Below are 18,422 nucleotides of genomic sequence, written 5' to 3'. Positions count from 1 at the left end.
TCCTGAGGATGGTAATAAAATGCTGATTACATGTGGTTGTTATCTGTTTGCCTTTTCCTTCACCTCCCCCATCATCCAAGACCCTTTGTTGAAATCAGCTCTTGGATTTCAGCTCTTGAGAAGAGAAAGTAACAGAAAGGGGAAGGTAACAGACAGCAGGAATGCAGAATATTAGCATTTATTAGGTCAGTGCTTAGGTCTGGAGTTACAATTGAGCCAAATAATTAAGATAGGGGTACTTCTGAAGCTGCATGTCTCACTGCTTTTCCAGGACATTCTGAAATTTTAAAATTTTCTTTTCTATCAGTTGAAGCAAATATGGATTATAAAGTGAAATGTATGTATGGTAGTCCTTCACGTTTGAAGAAGACACACTGTTGTGCAGTTCATCTGTGGACACGGAGGTGACTGCAATCCCAGTCTGGAAGTGCAGAGTCTAGCATAATGGGGGCACTGGAAGTCAATTTTGTACTAAATGTAGGTGTTCCTGACACAGGTTATGGTTTTCGAGCAGGTTTTGGCAGCACCTGTCTTCAAAGCCGGTAGAGGCTTCATAGCACAGGACTCACCAGTGGGTTCAGTCAGCAGCTGCAGCTTCTAGTTCCCTTGGCTGGATGTCACAGTGGTGTAGGGTTTTTTTCACAGCACCATTGTAGCACTTGCATGGTCAACCTCGAGGTTTCTTCCCAGACTCCAGTACACTATAGAGCAACTGGCTAGGCATATGGTGGTCATCCATTCTGATGACATGTCCCACCCACCACATCTGGGCTCTGATAATCAGGGACTCAGTGCTGGTGGACTCTGCACAATCCAAGACCTCCATGTTGGAGACACAGTCTTGCCAATGAATGCTGAGGATGGGGCAGAGACTGTGTATGTGAAATTTCTCCAGTTGTTTGATGGGTCTTCGGTACTCACATCCATATAGGAGACAAGGGATAACCACAGCTCTGTAGACTTTCAGATTTGTGGAGATATGGATGTTGTATTGATTGAGCACTCTAGTATGCAGCTGCCCCAGTGTCTGGCTGGCTTGCTGATCCTGCAGTCAATTTCTTTGTCCCAAGTCCCATTGTTTCTCAAGTATTTGAAGCTGTTTACATTTGTCCGCTGGGTACTTCGGTACTCACATCCATATAGGAGAGAAGGGATAACCACAGCTCTGTAGACTTTCAGATTTGTGGAGATATGGATGTTGTATTGATTGAGCACTCTAGTACGCAGCTGCCCCAGTGTCTGGCTGGCTTGCTGATCCTGCAGTCAATTTCTTTGTCCCAAGTCCCATTGTTTCTCAAGTATTTGAAGCTGTTTACATTTGTCCGCTGGGTGTCATCAACAGTGATTTTTGCTTCTACGGAGTTGGTATTTGGCATGGGCTAGTAAAGTACTTCAGTCTTGTTCAGGCTGATAGTCAGGCTGAAGAGCACAGCAGCATCTGAGAATTTGTTCAGCATGAACTGTAAATCACTGTCTTTGTGTGCCAGGAGTGCACAGTCATCAGCAAAGAAGGTTTCTTGGTTGACTGTATGGAAGCACTTCGTCCATGTGTTCAAGTGGCGAAGGTCAAAGAGAGAGACATCTAATCGGTACCTGCCACTCCATCCTTCAGACCCGGGCAGCATGTGATAATATGCAAGCAAAGAACAGATTGAACAGGACTGGGGCTAGCACACAACCCTGTTTTACCCTATTGGAAATGGCAAATGCAGCTGATGTATGACCATTGTAAAGAACCTGTCCTGTCATTCTGTCATGGAGTAGCTGAATCAATTTCACGAATTTCCTCAGGCATCCATAACATCTCAGGATCATGCAGAGAGCCTCCCTGTTTACAGTGTCAAATGCCTCTGTTAGGTCAAGGAAGACAGAGTAAAGAGGCTTGTTCTGCTCGATGCACTTTTCCTGGACTTGCCTCATGGCAAATATGTCTGCTGTACTCTGTTCTGGCCAAAAGCCACACTGGGAGGTTCCTTTCCAAGCAGTGACAAATCTGTTCAGGAGAATGCAGGCAAAAATCTTGCCTGCAACGGACAGTGAGATACTCCTGCAGTTTCCACAATCCGTTCTGCTTCCCTTATTTTTGTAGAGTGCCACAATGAGGGAATCAGGGAAGTTGTCAGGCATCTCCTCTATGGACCAAATGTCTTCCAAGATGTCCTTGGAAGGAATGCCTGTAAGGCATTTGGGTCTAGTGCTTTGTAGATCTCAGCAGGAATGCCATTCTGTCCTGTTGCTTTATTTGAGTTCATCTGTGAGATCGCTTTCTTGATCTCATCAGTAGAGGGAGGCAAGTCTAGGGCACCCAAGACTGGCAGCTGAGGAATCTATTGTAAGACATCATGATCAGCTGTGGAAGGCCTATTGAGTAGATTGGAAAAGTGTTCAGCCCAGCAGTTTTTCAGTTCTTCCTGGTCTTTGATCAGGCTCGACCCATCAGATGACAGCAAGGGGGAGCATCCTGATTTAGAAGGACCATAAATTGACTTTATGGTGCTGAAGAACTCTCTGGTGGCATGCATGTCTGCACAGCATTTCACCTGCTCAGCCTTTCTCTGCCACCACTCATCCTGCATTTCTCGCAGTTCCATCCGTACTTTGGACTGCAGGTGCTTAAACTTGTCTTTCTTTGAGACAGAAGATGGATCGTTTAGCCAGTCTGCCTAGGCCTTGTTCTTGGCCTGGAGGGATGCTGAAATGGTCTCATGTTTTTCATCAACCCAGTCTTGATGCGCCCAGGTTTCAGTCCGAGTACATATTTGAATATTAATGAAATAACTGAAAAGGTCAAGAACCTTTTGCATATGAACCCTTTCATATGAAATGGTCAATGGTAAAGAAACTATTCAGAATAAAAATGGGCAGAGCCAAAGTCAAAAGGCTTTTCCCACATTACAGGACTGGATAATTTTCCATCCTCTTCTTTTTCTACTCTTCTGACAAAGCCCACATGAAACAGAAGAGGAAACCTTTCCCATAGTGATGTTCTTGAGATCCAGGTTGATGCTGAAGGTTTCATGAAATAAGCAATAATGAACAGCACCCCTTCTCTAACATAACTGTTATACAGTGCTTTCATTGCTCTGATCTTTTAAGGCTTAAGACAAAACACAGCTAGCTCCATCTACAAATATGTAGCAATCACAGAATTACTACAATCATTCTGATATGAACACTATCTATGTCTTGTCACTTCTCTGTGCTAGGCACAGAGGCAGTCTAATCTTGAAGAGGCAGTCTTCAAGATTAGAACAATATGTAAATTAAATTGGAAAAGATGCTTCTGAACACATGACTGAACAAACAACACCAGTCTGCAACTCATTATAGCAACTATATCTGTTTCCACTGGCTACAGTGGAAGCCTCCCCACACAGCCACATTACCTTGGAAAACAACTTCATTCCTTTAATTCACACTCCTGTGTGTTCTAAATCATCTCATCCAATGTGAATGCAAAGCACTCACAGCCTTATTAAAGATACAGCAAATAGACCAGAGTGGCATGAAGCTTAAATTCATATAAAAAACTCACATTCATTAGCCTAATTTCCAGATCCCAAAAAGACCTTGTTAAGATAGAACTGATCCTTTGAAGCTTTGGAAAGCTTCAGAACTGAAAGTTCTGATGGTGCACACATGCATATGCATTATTTTCTGACCCATGCTTCAGAATTAAAAGGGTTTAGAAAGACTGCAAAACTTGTCTTCCAGATAAGAAACTGCTGTAAGCATATTCACCATAGATACTACTAGCTTTATCATACAGTATTGTCCTATAGAAAAAGATTTTTGTCATCATTTTTGCAGTCAAGGTATAAGATTCTTTTGCTGTCAAGTTCTGTTCGAAATACAGGTTGGACTGGAATATTTGTAGGTATGTTGTTGGGAGGAAAAAAATAACACAACAGGGAAAATAACAAGAAAATAAAATGTCTACCAGCTGCCATGTTCTTAAAATTACTTATCATACAAAGGACAAAGTGGTCTGTCAAAGTGGAAAATTTGCAACAAAGCAAACAAAAAGCATTTTGATTCATAGACAGCTACTGTACAAACATCCTATGCAAATGATAATAACTTACTTCTAAAATGATGTTTCAGTTTAGAGAAGGTTCAAAAGAATGGCTATATATCCATGTATGAAATGTATCCCAGTAAAAAGCAAATTCACAAGGTGAATGAATGAACAATCCAGACAGCTGTCTTAATCAAAATTATATCCCACCCCCCCTCCTCTTCTAAATAAGGAGCAATTAAAGAATTCACTGCAGAAATGAGCTCCATTAATCAACCTGATTCAGCAGATTGATGCACAGCAATTAAAGCTGTCTAAACAGTTTTGTTAACCTTTAACAAAAATGTGCAGGGAACACACACTGTAAACTAGTTCACAGTTCAGCCAGATGAAGCGTTAGTTTAAAGAATCTGTTTGAAGTTTACTTAGTTTGCTTCAATGCTGCCAGAACAACTTTCTGTCAGATACCCAGAGACAAAACGTCTTAATGCTTAACTGGCAATTTCCACCACGGAGATTTTCTTCTTCTCCTGCACAATGAAGTACAGAGAAGAATATGAATCTTTACCAAAGCAAAGAGATCACCCATAATGGAGCAAGATAGACTGACATTATTAGCATGTAGAAAGGATGGAGAACTGAGTGCCTGCACAGGCAAACATTTCCTCTTGCATTCCTCCCTCCTTTTTGTATTCCTGCTTTAACTGATTTGATTTGATTTGATTTGAATAGCCACCCATCTCAAATATATGACTCTTACAACAGTTGGGTGGCTTACAAGGGTTAAAACATGACCAAAAACAATAAACAAAATACAATATAAAAACACAAAAAAGCTTATAAAAAAACACTGAACATAATCAGCAGCCCAGTTACAGAAACACTCAACAACTTTCAGCATAGCCACTGAAGAGGCTCTACTACACAACCAAGCCCAGTGGCAGAGCCCCATCTTCAAAGCCTTACAAAAGGCCACTAGGGTTGGGGCCAATCTGAACTCTGAGGGGATGATGCTCCAAAGGGCAGGCACCATGACAGAAAAGGCCTTCTTCCTGGGCCCTGTCACATGACAGGACCTGGAACATGCTTCTCCCATCAGACCTCATGGGATGAAAAGAACTTCCCTAGCTATTTGTACGGAAAATCAATAGATAGCAACAATGATAGGTCTTGTCACTGAGATCCCCATTAAATCCTTTGTATATTCACAGAAATAGTATTTTGCTTTTAAAAATTCATTTAGACCTGTATATAACTTCTTTTTTCCCCTTCTTTCTTCCCTTTGAAATTCTCTTTGCTGGCCTTTGATCATAATAACATTTCAATTTGAAGTTCTCACTTCCCAGAAGCAGAAACCTAATTGTTAGTGGTGGTAGTAATGCTTGTTCAACATGAAGATGGCCAACAGGGCCATGCCAGCACAAGAGTGATTACGTAAAGTGTTAAGGCTATAGTAGGACCTGGTTCCCATATCATGGCAAGCTATGGTTTATTTAATTATGGTTTATTGAAAAAACTGCAATCGGTTATGTTCACACAACCTGCTCAGCCTAAATAAAACAACCCACGTTATGAATTAAGATGATATGTAAATCCTGCCAAAACAATTCCTGGAATAGATAGAAATGTAGTGGAAGATATCTGAATGATCTGACTAGATGAGAAAGGGTTTTTGATTCCCACCTGTCCAATAATTGAAAAAATAATAATCTCCCTCCCAAATTAGATTGCTGGAAATAGAATAAGGGTAGAGGAGAATCAGAAGTGAATTCTATCTTGAAAGATCTTATGAACTGGGTTCTGGTACCAATTATACACTCCTAGCATGTCTATCTTCTGTTTGTTAATTCTGAGTACCTTATTTTGCATCTAACTCCTGCTTAGGTTTACCTAGTTTTGCATACTTCAGCCTTCCTCAACAGAATTCTCTCCAGAAATCATATTCCACAATTTTCAGCAATGGCCATGCTGGCTAATGTGTTATCATCTGCTCGTACCCCAAAATACCAGATTTTTCATCTCTAATATCTATGTTTAAATGCAGACATAAATTGCTGGCAGTGATTTTTAAACATCTTGTCTGTTGTCAGTTTTTCATATATAAACAACAGCTAACTGTTTACCATCTGTCTAAGCAAAAAAAAAAAAAAGGAAATGTAGAGGGTTTGTGGGATACCTATATTTCCAAAGAATATTTTTTTCCAACTGAAGGGAGATGAGCAGTCATTTTTTACAGAAGACAAAACTTGAGCCTAGTTAAATCACACAGAAGGGGCTGTAGCCACCTCAGCAAACTCAGGTTAATATACAAGTAGTCCTCACTTACCAACCACTCATTCAGTTTGAAGTTACAACAGTGCTGAAAATAGAAACTTATGACTGGTTCTCAAAGTTGCGGCCATTGCAGCATTCCCATGGTCACATGATCATGGTTCGGGCACTTGGCAACAAGCTCGCATTCATGATGGTTGCAGCACCCTGCAGTCATGTGATTGTCATTTGCAACCTTCACAGCCAGCTTCCAACAAGCAAAATCAATGGGGAAGCTGGCAGGAAGTTGCAAGTTGCAAGTCACAGTCATGTGACATCACACTTAACAATCCACAGTGATTTGCATAACAACTGCAGCTGGAACTGACATTGTAAGTCAGTGTGGTCATGTGACATCGTGCTTAACAATGGAGTTGCCAGTCCCTATTGCAGTCGATGTGAGGACTACCGGTGGTTCTTTTATAAAACACATGAAATTGGACATTTGTAAGATGAATTAAGCGTGAATGATTAGGCAGCAAAAATAAACTCTAGAAACCCAGAAAGAAACAAGTACCTGATTAATCTACTGGTCATCAATTTTATAATTCTGTCCACTTCTTTTACTCACTGATACTATAGTTATAAATAGGAATGTTTGGAAATATATTCCATCAATTTTAAACTTTCTCACTTTTAAATCGCAAAATTGGTTAAGATCTTTAGGAACAGAAATTTGGTGCATAATTGATGGCTGGACCAAAGAAAAACCAGCCCCAAACTACAAGGTAAAATGCTTACAAACATCACAACTAACATATCACGTATATCAGATGGATTTAAACTCTGTAAAAACTCTGGTACTCATATGGGGCATGCACTATCTGAACTAGGAAAGTGCTAACAGGGTCCAAAAGAGTCACATTTGAGTATAAAAGAAGAAACATCTAAAAAAATGGGGGAATTGGTCAAAAAAGGTCAAGAAAATCAAATGTCTTCATAATGCATGTAAGTTATTTAAAAGTGCAATAACTGACTCTCAACAGGAATGTATTTCACAGTGTATGTAAGGGACAGCCAAGTCCAGAAAGAGGTTAGCATGGTTCTCTAGTGTCCAGCCTTCTTAACAACTATACTGTCTTTACAACTGTTATGAACGCTCAAATATCTGTGTTGGGACCAAAACATTTTAAATTGTTCATAAATGATCTTGACTTAGGGGTAAGCAATGAGCTGGCCAAGTTTACAGATTATACCAAACTATTCAAGGTGCTGAAAACTGAAAGACCTTGTAAAGAGTTCCAGAAGAATCTGTTTAAATCAGTTGAATGGCCAAATGTGGTTCAGTTAAGTAAATGTAAAGTGATGCACATGGTGGCAAAAAAGCTTTCACATATAGACTAATGGGGTCTGAACTGCTCGTAACTAAGCGGGAAAAAGATCTTGGGCTCAAGTTTATAGCTCAATGAAGATGGCAACTCCATGTGCATCTGCTGTGATAAAGAGAAATTCCATGCTAGGGATCATTAGAAAAGAGGCTGAAAATAAAACTGCCATCATTTTAATTCCCCCTATACAGATGTATGGTTATGTCTGCATCTGGAATACTGAGTGCAATTCTTATTACCCCATTTGAAAAAGGATACAACTGAGCTGGGAAAAATGCAGAAGAAGGCAACCCAAACAATCTGGGAGCTCAAAACTTTCTTATGGAAAAAAAAAAAGGCTAGGATTTTTAGCTTAGAGAAAAAGTGACTGGCTGGGCAGGTACACAATCAATATACATGAAATCATGCATGGCATGGAGAAAGTAGATAGGGAGAAGGCTTATTCTCTGAAATTACTAGGACCAGGGGTCATCCAATGAAGCTGATTGGAAGGATACTTAGAACACAACAGAAGAAAATACTCCTTCACACGGTATATAATTAATCTGTGGAATTCACTACCACAAATCGTGATGATCACCATTAATTTGGATGGCTTTCAAAGGGTATCAGATATATTCATGGAGGACAGGTGTACCAAAGGCTATTCATCTTGAAGACACAATGTTACCTTCAGGTTAGGGGGCAGCATGCTTTCAAAGATCTGTTGCAGGAGAGGAAATGCGGAAGAGGAAAATGTCTGCACCTCCTGCTTGTGAGCATCTGGTTGGCCACTGTGAGACACAAAATGCTGGACTTAGATGGGTCTTGGCCTGACCCAAGTTTATTCTTATAGATTGTGTCTATTATGCATAGATTAATAAAAGCTAGTTATATTTTAATTTACTTATAAAGACATTTGTATACGCTTTTGAGTTCTTGTAAAAGGCACCAAGAAAATTTAAAATAGTAACATCTCAATATACTTAAAAATACAAAATGTTAAGTAAAGCAGTTAAAGCAAAAGTTTTACTTACCAGGATTGAAACACATTAAAAACTTGAGTAAATAAAAATTTCTGAACAAAGAGGTCAGTCTTTTCTATTCCTTACTAATCACCCTTTGTCTAAAACAAGCTTTAATTTCTTTCTAACCACTCCTTGTATGAGGCAGGCTAGTTTGATTTCCTTCACTAGGTACAAAATACAACCAAGGAAGTCTCCCATCCTATAATAAATTCAAGATATATTGCCAACTAGGCTATTCCTTAAGTCTGAGCCCTCTAGCTGGATCTTCCTCCTAGACCTATAACCAGAAGTAAGGACTAACAAGTTGAAACTGGAAATCAAGCAGCAGCAAATCCCAGAGTCACTCTTCCCTCTTCTACTCTCTTCTTCTGAGGGTGAGGGAGTGCATAGGCAGGATGAAGTACTGAAATGATTTTGCTGCACAATCTACCTGGGAGATTTTCTTGCAGCTTAGCCAAGCCAGATCAAGTGATCAGGATAGCCATTTTGGCCTTACATAAGTTATGCCTCAAGATTTAGAGTCATAAGTTGAGCAACTTGTCCAGGAACCCTGAATTGCCTTAAGCTCCATCATTCTTCACCCTGTCTGAAACCTTGCCTAACCTCACCTTACCTGATATTCTGTTTGTTTAGCTTCATCTCCTGTAAATTCCACCTTATTTTGCCTCATTTTGCTTGAAGACTGCCACTGGATCAAAGCCTTGCCCGAATGGCTATTAAGCAGCTAAGAAATTCTCCTCCTTGGCCTCACCAGTCTACTATCCAGCAGCCATGGCGGGTGAACTATTATATTGGCCAATGCCATCCTGGATCATTAACCTCTATGGTTTTCTTTGCTTGTATTCATACCCTTTCTAAACACCCAGCCTAAAAGTTTCACTTTTGGTCTCGATGTCCTCATATGACCATCCCAGGAAGAAAACATTGTTCAGACTTAGCAAAGGTCTCAAAATAAATGGGCCTGAAATATTAAACGCTAAGCTATTCTGCTTCATTACAAACTCTTAAGGAGAGATTGATTTCTTTAACACACCCTGCCAGGTAAGGTCACAGGTGGACAGATTTCCTCCCACATCTTGCAGTCAACTTCCAATAATCTGCTAGAGGGGCTGCCATTATCATTACAGAGATCTCTGTAAATAAAGAAGTATGAACCAAGGTGTCTGGCTTCGCTTAGCTCTCCTTGTGTGCAAGAAGCTGCTTTTGGGGCCAGTGGATTGCCCTGAAGGAAAGGCCAGAAATGCAGACTGTGTCAACAGACACTTCCTTTGAGGAATATGGAACAAGAACAATGTCTCACTCATAAAAAAGAAAAGAAAAACAGACATATCATACAGCATGTCCTGCAAGCCAATAAGTCCCCCCACCCCCTGCCTTTAAAAAGAGAGTATATTTACATAAGGAAAGAGGGAAGAAAAAAGTGCTGTTTATAGGCAAGATAAAACGCTTATCAGTTACTTATCAGAGACCATAGGTGAAATGAAAAGAAACAGGGAAGATTAGCTGCCAGTGTGCCACCAACGCAATACAAGTCTAAGAAATTCATTATATTTCAGAGCAGTCTTCTCCAACCGGGAAACTATTCTCGGAGCTGTCACCCCCACACATTTCAGAATGTATCCCAAGCCATACAAGGATGGTGTATGTATTATTGCAGTCAGATTAACATAATTTTGCATTGTTCCATGTGGTTTTGTTTATAACACAGCAAGTTGTTCATATGGAATAATTAGTTATATTAGGCACTTTCATAGTATCATTAATCATATAAGGTACCCTATCATTCTCAAAATCGATAAAACATTTCTTAGTATAAACATAACACAATGGACACATAAAGCATTTGTCCACATTATAAAGTATTAATATACTCTCAGCTTTTCCATATTTTATGACAGTTTATCTTACCAAAGGATGGACTTTACTAAAAATCAGTATCCTATCATCCATTTGTAAATAATCGGTAGATTTTTTAGAAGTTCTGCAGTGGTATGATGAAAAGCCACAACCATCCTAGGGAAGGAGAAATGCTACCACTACGGTTAACTGCATGAAAATAAGCACCATGTAGACTACTTTAATACTCCCACTGTGTAATAGCTAAAAATACAGATTGGCTTTAATACTGCCAATATTAATATTTTTCCAGATCCCATATCTGAGTATGGATAATTTAAAAAAAATGTTTAGTAATTCCCATCTGATTATAATTCAGCAGTCCCTAATATCTCAACTCAGTTTTTTCCAGAATATCAGACATGCTTCATATGATGTAAAACATCCACAGACATCCTAACTTAGCATGCTATCCCATAACAGTAGTTAGAAACTGGGCATTATTTTTAGAAGCAATCAAAACTTCCAAGCAACTTAATTTAGTAACTCAAAAGGAAGAAAGTGGTGACCTATTTTCAAAGCTACTCATTTCAAAATTTCAACTTTTCTATTTTAGTCAGGCTGTTGTTTCAAAAACTTTCTAAAAGTCTTTTTGCTTTTTCCTATTCTGTGAGAAGGACAAAAAAGAAAACTTGGGCCACCTCGATAGCATATGCAAGAACTTGGGCTCCACAACTTTTTTTCTTGCCAGGAATTCAGGCACAATGAAGTTTTCAGCAATTGTAGATAATTCATTCTGAGAATGAATCACTCAACTGGAAGAGAAGTAATTTTTATACACATAATAATGTTAAGATACCAATTTACAGAATAACTCAACATCTTTTTCATCACCCTACAACTTTTTAAAAAGTTCTGGAAATGTTTAATGTTAAGCCTATGACCTGAATGCAAGAGCATTTTTAATTAATTTTCACAGATTCATTATTTGGAAAGTAAAATATTTAAAATTTCTGCTGGCAGTTGTACTTCTTTCCTAATGTCAAAGAAACTGGTTTGTGTTTCAGGATTCTGGGAAAGTCTGCTTGCTTACTGCACTCCTGAATTAGCCTACTAAATAAAATAAACCCTTGCAGGTATTATATTCCTAATCATTTCAGCAATGAAATAAAAATCTCAGTGTCCCAAACAGGAGGACAAAACATGAATTAGATGGAAAGAAGACTCAACTGGCAAGACCAGCATGGCCAGTAGAATGATAAAACTGGTAAAGACAAAGTATCTATCCTAATTTATACTTAGAAATATGAATGCCTGGACAGAAAAAAAAGAGGGGGGGGGATGAACAAAAAGCTTTTTTATTTTTTAAAAAAGGTAGTTCTAGGATGATAGAAAAGCTTGACTCAACAGGCAAACCTTCAAATTTCAGAAGTTGATGAAAACAATAATGATAAAAAAATAAAGAATGGTAACTGCCTACAGAGATCTTTATATTAGGAAAATAAGACTAACTAAACCATGTTTCATATGGTATTCTGAACATTGTTTTGCCCCTTGTTTTGCTTTTCCCCTTAAAATTTGTTTTTCTATGCCTATCTGATCATGTGGAGACGATATCCAAAATATATTTTACGGCAACATTGATGATTCTTCTGCTTTCAGTATCAATTTTTACCTGCCTTCTTCTAAACAGCAAAAATAAAAAGATGTGACATTCCCAGAGTACAGGAACTTGCAGTTCCATTTACAGCTAAATCAACAACATTTTAAAGTAAACTCAACCAATACAGTTATAATGATTGTCTAAGTAAACAATACTTTTTCAATTTTATACACAAACTATACCAAGTCATACAGACTATGCTGTATAAAGTTACAAAATGATTTCCAAACTATAGAATTCATGTATTTTAAGTGTCCACAAATGTCTATTCCCTCTTTTCTAGTGCTTTGAAATTTCCAAAAAGCTTCTCTCTCTGCTCATGTTATAGTACATAACTATAAGACATTTTGCTATGCATATTTCTATCACTGTCTTTCTAAGAAGTGTAGTTTGGCTGCTCCAATGGAAAAAGTAATCCAAGACAATTAGGCACCCCTTTGGTGCCTAACTTTGGTGGTTTATCACACACATCTCCACATTTTTTGCAAACATTGCACTGACTGTAAGTAAAGGTCTGTGCCAAGTATTGGCCAGACTACCAATTCAAAGTCCCTTAATTTCCAAGTGAAAATATCACATATGTCTTCTTGTCATCACACGTGTGAGTTAATTACCCCTGCTTCAGGCCTTTGCACTTGATGAGGCATGAGACTTACAAAGCTGAAACTCTTTTTGTATAAAAAGTTCAGAATGCTAAATAAAACAACAGAGCAACACCAAAAACTGGCCCAGGAGGGAAAAGGAAAGAGGGAAATCTGAGGCTCTATTTCTATGCAACCATGCAAGGAGGAGGAAAGAAACAGATTGCTGTCCCCTTCCTTGGATTTTGCTAAGGAGAATGAAAGGGCTCAGGCGAGATAAAGCAGTATCTTTTTGGTGCATATTTAATAGGAGTTTCATAATACCGAAAGCAAACGAATTCACTTTGTATTTGGCATACCAAATTCTGTGAGAGGAGATAAATGTGACACTCTCTGCTAAAAGCAGCCACAATATTCATAGAGAGGCAACTGGGGGCTGGATGCTGTTTTCAGTAATAACCACCAGTTTTATTGTCACATCTAATTTAAAAAGAAGACATACACTGTTCGGTGCAACTGCATCTGCCTGTCAAGCACACCCACTAACACTAACCACAACAGCAATTTGGGCCAGAAAACAGAATTATGAATGGCAACTGACAGAAATAATAGGATGGAGAGTCTAACACTTTGAATTTTGAACTGTAGGCATTAAACCACCATATCGCATGATGTCACAAAGCAGAACAGCCAAAAGTTTCAAAAGGTCTTTAGGTTATTTTTTCTTTTTCACTAATAGGACTACAAAAGAGATTTTAACATGTAGATCATCCAGATGATGAGCTCAGGAGTAAAATACTAAAATCTTTACTAGATTGTCTCACAATGCAAGGTCAGCATCTTCACAAACAAAACCCAACATCATACGCTATTGTCATGTGCAAAGCACCCTGACTTTAGATATGAAATGTAAATGATCTAAAAATGGCACATGTTTATGAAATAAATGTAAAAGAAGATTTAAAACCATTTCCAGGGGGAAAAAGTTTTTCAGAGCCCTCTAAAGCCCTGCTTCTTTGCCAAATCTTCATATTGTGCCTAAAAAGGGGATAGCAACTTTCCTTCTCCAGTCATATAACTTTTCAAAGCTTTTCTGCTACTTCAGGGTACTCTCATGTATATCTTTTTTTCCTGCAACAGATTAACATGGCTAATTCTTTGAAAATTGTTCTCATGCAAAAAAATTCTCAAAAGATTTCAAGAATAGCAAACGAGTTATATTTTAGCTATTGCTTGTTTTATAAATAATTAAACCATATACACAACTACAACAGGCTTTATATATTCTGGAAATTAAGTTAAGAAAAGTGCTGGAAAATGATACTGTATTGCCAATTCAGCAAAAATACAATGTTCTTATGCCAAAATAAATGTGTAGATTAGATTGAACTCCTGAACCTCCTCTATGAGGAGTTCACTTAAAGTTTTTCCCAGTAAGGATAGTTGTCAACCAGCTATGATTCCTTGACAAAAAATCACTAACAATATTTTGACTCAACATTGTTTACTGAAACATTAATGTAATTTAAGAAAATCTCTTTACTTTTTCCTATAGAAACTGTAAAATTACTAAGTAGGAAAAAAAAAGGTAGGCAGTTCAGTACTTTTAATTAGAGTATACAGTGGTACCTCGGGTTACGAACGCCTCTGTTAACGAACTTTTCGGGTTACGACCAGCTCCAGCCGCAAAAATTTACCTCGGTTTGCGAACTCCGCCTCGGGGTACGAACAGGATACGCGGCCATTTTCCCTCCCGTGACACGGTCCGCGGCCATTTTTCCACCCCTGACATGTGGTCTGCGGCCATTTTCCGCCCCTGACACGTGGTCCGCGGCCATTTTTCCGCCCCTGACACGTGGTCCGTGGCCATTTTCCCGCCCCTGACACGTGGTCTGTGGCCATTTTCCGCCCCTGACACGTGATCCGCGGCCATTTTTCCGCCCGACACATGGTCTGTGGCCATTTTTCCGCCCCCAACACGTGGTCCGCGGCCATTTTTCCGCCCCTGACACGTGGTCATAGGGAGGGGGACTCTCCCTCCAAGCAATAGCTGCCTCCCTGTCCTCCACGCCAGAACGGATTAACGGTAATTACATTGAACCTTATGGGGAAATTTCCTTCGGGTTGCAACCAATTCGGGGTGCGACCAGAGTCAAGGAACGAATTAAGTTCGTAAACCGAGGTTCCACTGTATAACCCATCTCAGTGGGTTTCTATTCCAATTTGAAAACATCTATACAATATCCCTGCTTTTAACTGATTGTCTTGTAACGGAAGGAATTATGTATGATCTCATAACTCAATTTCCTCAGGTATCTGTCCTGCAGCAGGAAGGAACTTCAGTTCACAGTCCCACATGTAAATCTCTTAATTACGGACTCTCTCAAACAGACACCACTCTTCACTGAAATGACATGAGTCATACTTGTTAAAGAAAGAGCATGCATTAGAAAAGGGTTGAACCATTTTATGTCAGTAGAAGAGATTGCGTCTATCTATTTTTGTTATTTTTTTAGACTGAATACAATTAAAATAGAATGCATATAATACACACACATGCAGGCAACTGATTTCTTATATAAACCCTGAGCAAATGCATTAACATCAACAAAATATCATTTTTGGAACTTCTGTGAATAAAACCACAGAAAGTCAGAGAGCAAATCTCTTCTAATTTCAGAGACTGATTATCTAACTGGTAGAAAAACAAAACGGTATTTTTTTCCCTTAAAGCACAGATTCCGAACAAAATTTTATACGAAAAACATGCTAATCAGCTCTAAAGACCCTGAACGGATCCCTTATTACAAGCATAAACACAATTATTTCAGATATATGTAAGGATTGTTTCCCATGCTAACTACTGACAAGTTGTACATTTCCGGATACCCTGTAACATATAAATGCTTAGATTTACAATGAGATCTAAATGTACAATTGTTTCTTCATGACAACATCAGATGACTGGCCTTGGCTCCTTTAGCATGTTGACCAAGTAAGGTATCCTTCTATTGAGTCAGGTCATTGTTGCACATTTCCTGGCAGTGGTTTATTATAGCAAAAGTTTCACCTAGTCCTGACACCCAAGGATTGGCTTGGGCAATTTTGAACACCAAAAATATTTGCATGCTATTATTTTACTACTACTAATATATGATTAATATGTATCTACATCTACCTGTTATGGGGGACAAGGAAGTATGTCCTCAGTCTTTAATATATATCTGTTAAAAGTATAATACAAGAAACAATTCACATTTGGCTTGGTTACACACACCACCGAATACATGTCTGGTCATCTGGTACATAAATAACAAACACTTTAATCCCTGTCATGATTCATTTGGGATTGCCTTTTCAGCAAGGGACTTCTGATACTTAGCAATACTGCATCTGATCTGAATATACAGATGTGGTCAAAGTATTGGTAAAGAATCCCAATTTGTCATGAAATAAGCTGAAATAAGCTGAAATGTTAAGTTATACATCAAAAGCAAAATGTCTGTTCTGTAGACTATGGAATAAAGAATGGTGGATGCTATTTACTTGTGTCAGTTTCAACTTATTTCACGGTAAATTAGGATTCTTTGAGAAAAAGCAGAGAGGTACTAATACTTTTGGCTGCACCTGCTGTATATTGGAAGCTAATTCCACTGATTTTAATAGAAGAGTTCCTTATCAGAACAACACAACCATTTACACAAATCAAGTATTTTGCTTAGCTCCTCATACCATAGAAGGTAACAAGAAACCAATATCAATTCATAAAAGTTGCATAAATTATTCCAGAATAAAATAATTGCTCATTAAATACAGGAAAAGAAGAAAAGGCCCTCTTTTTTAAACCCACAATACTGCATTCTCATTTGGGCAAGTGAAGGTTTTCTTAATAAAACCCTAAGGAGTTATGTTGTTAATGTCAGAATATTTCCCTTGAACCAACTGTAAAATAATACTGTGGCTTCTCTCCAGAACTAAGAGAATTACCATCTTCAACATTAAGAGTGCTGGGAAAAGAAAACATAGGACATAGGCCAGGAAAACAAGGACATATGTACAAACAAGCAAATTAGGCAACTTGTTCAAGGTGAAAGTGAGATTCTAAAATAAGCAGCAGTATTTGAAAGACCAACCCTAAATTTGTTCTCACTGTGGTTTAGACATTTTCATATTACACACACTGTAAAGAGTAGAAGTCTGCAGACAAGTCTGGCCCTTTGTGGTTTATGAAACTGGGTAGGTTAAATGCAGTTCAGTGATTCCCCATACAGGAATTACATAAAGATAATCTACACCAGTGTCTGTTTCGCTGCCCATACAGTAGTTGCACCTAAAATAGTTTCTAAAATTTCTATTACTCTATACCTGCAAATATTTATACATCATAATTATTTGAGACTAAACATAAAAAGGATGAACTACTGTGCATATTAAACAGAACTCTGACTGACACTTGAGAAATAATCTAGACTACAGGATGGAGATATCCTAAAGTCATCTGAGTATATTTCTCTTTCTTCTTTTAATGGGTAACAGCAGTTTGTGTCTTTAACCAGTTCCTTAATGTGAGGCTAAGTGTACTGCAAATACACTGCAAATAATTCCTGTCAAGACAGAACTTGTGAAACAAGAAGAAACAATATTATATCCTTTCATAGTGTGCAAATATTGGATATCCCAGATGCTAGTTTAACATGTGCTTATTTGTTTGGATTTAATGGTACTTGTATTTTTAATTGGTTAATATGTTCTTTTCTGCCCTCAAATTTTAAGATTTGCAGCTTACTGTGTTATTGGATTTTATTCCCAAATGATGTTTATGCTTATGTACCACACTGGAATCTACTTTAGTGGTTAAAAGGTAGTCTAGAATCCTTTAAATAAATAAAACTATGTTCAACTCAACTGGTTATGATTAATGGAGTGACCATATAGCTAAAGCAGTTTTCCCAACCAGACTGCCCTCCAGATGTTTAGGCTCCAAGTCCCAGAATTTTCCAGCTGTCACAGCCAAGCCTACATATCTGGAGGGCATCCAAGCTAGAGGCTGACTTAAAGAATGGATGCAAATTATGTCTATTTCATCACTCTTCCCCTTACAACACAAACCAACATGAAATAACAATATTTGGAAAAAAATCACCAAGCCAAGCAAAAGCTTAAAAACTGGTATAGTGAATGGAGTGAAGTTGGAAACCATGCAAAGAGGTTAACCCTTCCCTCCCCAATTGTGAACTCTGCCAAATTTGTTATCAGTGAAAACACTATGTGTATCTGTGTGTAAAACTAACTACCGACCAGCCTGGAAGATCTCTAGGGCACATCAGGTTCATAAGCTGTCCCTTTAAATCTTCCTGGATCTAGGACTGTTGTTGGAAGTAATGATTACTTTTAGGGCAGCATTTTATCAAATATTCTATTGCCAAAGATTGAGCTATCACCTTCCATGGAGGAGACCTAGGTATCATAATCTGTACTTCAGAATCTACCACTATAGCATGCTCTACATAGAACTACCCTTAAAAAGTATTCAGAACCTGTTATGAAAGAACAGGAATAATGTTATGAATAGCTCCTAGTTGGAAATGTACCCTGAATATTTTACAAAATATCAAAAAGCCCCATAATATGTTGCTTGACCTCTAATTTCAGCATTACAGAAGTTTGGTTTTTAAAATT

General features: G+C 38.3%; 1 protein-coding gene across 33 annotated transcripts in view; it reads right to left on the bottom strand.

Annotated features, from left to right (window-relative positions):
- Positions 1-18,422, bottom strand: part of LOC112540344 (uncharacterized) — a 542,784-nt gene that overhangs the window by 405,332 nt on the left and 119,030 nt on the right. For 2 of the 33 annotated variants that reach the window (XR_015793947.1, XR_015793939.1), the window contains exon 3: positions 8,327-8,429. The exons of the other annotated variants lie outside the window; for them this stretch is intronic. The gene's annotated coding sequence lies outside the window, so the exon portion shown is untranslated. The remainder of the gene's footprint in view (positions 1-8,326; positions 8,430-18,422) is intronic. 33 annotated transcript variants of the gene reach the window in all.

The sequence above is a fragment of the Python bivittatus genome, unplaced genomic scaffold (assembly GCF_059951505.1).
Source record: "Python bivittatus isolate LINGU-HERP-01145 unplaced genomic scaffold, Pbiv_v1 ctg000840_np1212, whole genome shotgun sequence".
Taxonomy (NCBI): domain Eukaryota; kingdom Metazoa; phylum Chordata; class Lepidosauria; order Squamata; family Pythonidae; genus Python; species Python bivittatus.
The sequence above is the reverse complement of the archived record's forward strand: the minus strand, read 5'-3'. Positions and strand labels throughout refer to the sequence as shown.